Genomic DNA, 1,376 nt, shown 5'->3' with positions numbered 1-1,376 from the left:
GGAGGCCTGGTCACCTTGAGGAAGGACCCCACTACACTGCCAAAAATTTATACTGTTAATCTTTCTCCCAGCCTTCCCCAAAGTGTTCTATGGCCTTTTACAAGAGTAACTGTTCATTGTGGAAAAGGAAATAATCAGACTTTTGGGGGATTACTGGATACTGGCTCTGAAATTACACTAATTTCAGGAGACTCAAAATGTCACTGTGGTCAGCCAGAGTGGGGGCACATAGAGGTCAGATTATTAGCTCAGGTTCATCACACAGTGGATCCAGCAGGTTCCCCAACACATCCTGTAGTGATTTTCCCAGTTCCAGAATGCATATTTGGAATAGATTTACTCAGTAACTGGCAGAACCCCAACACTGGATCCCTGAAAAGTGGAGTAAGGGCTATTATGACAGGAAAAGCCAAGTGGAAGCCATTAGACCTGCCCCTACCTAGGAAAATAGTAAACCAAAAGCAATAGTCCATTCCTGGAGGGAATGGAGAGACCATTGCCACCATCGAGAATCTAAAGGATGCAGGGGTGATGATTCCCACCACATCCCCATTCAACTCACCTATCTGGCCTGTGCAAAAAACAAAGGCGTCTTGGAGAAGGACAGTGGCTTGTTGTAAACTTACCCAGGTGGCGACTTCAATTGCAGCTACTGTTCCAGAAGTGTTTTCATTGCTTGAGCAAATTAATACATCTCCTGGTACCTGGTATGTAGCTATCGACCTGGCCAATGCCTTTTTCTTGATTAGTTTTGAAAGAACACCAGAAACAATTTGCCTACAGCTGGCAAAGCCAGCAATACACATTCATTGTCCTGTCTCTAGGATATATCTACTCTGCAGCCCTATGTCATAAATTAGTCTGCAGTAAACTGGATCACCTTTCCCTTCCACAAGACATCACACTGATCCATTACATCGATAACATTATGCTGAATGGACCTTAATAGGAAGAAGTGTCAATGATTCTGAACTTATTGGTAAAACTTTTGCATGCTAGAGGTTGGGAAATTAATCCCACAAAATTTCAGGCTGCCCTCAAGCCACTCTGCCTCTTGGGCTGTATGATCCGGCTGATCAAATGGTGCTTGAAGTGTCAGTGACAGCTAGAGATGCTGTTTGGAGTCTTTGGCAGGCCTCTATTCGTGAATCACAGTGCAGATTCTTAGGATTTTGGAGCAAAGCCCTGCCACCCTCTGCAGATAATACTTTCATTTTGAGGAACAGCTTTTGGTTGGTACTGGGCCTTAGTAGAGACCAAATGCTTAACCACGGGCCACCAAGTCACCATGTGAACTGAGCTGCCCATCATAAACTGGGTGTTGTCTGACCCACAGAGCCTAAAGTCAGACATAACATTAAATCATTAAACGAAAG

Source organism: Trichechus manatus, unplaced genomic scaffold (genome assembly GCF_000243295.1).
Source record: "Trichechus manatus latirostris isolate Lorelei unplaced genomic scaffold, TriManLat1.0 scaffold00428, whole genome shotgun sequence".
NCBI classification, from domain to species: Eukaryota; Metazoa; Chordata; class Mammalia; order Sirenia; family Trichechidae; genus Trichechus; species Trichechus manatus.
This window is presented reverse-complemented; position numbering follows the sequence as displayed.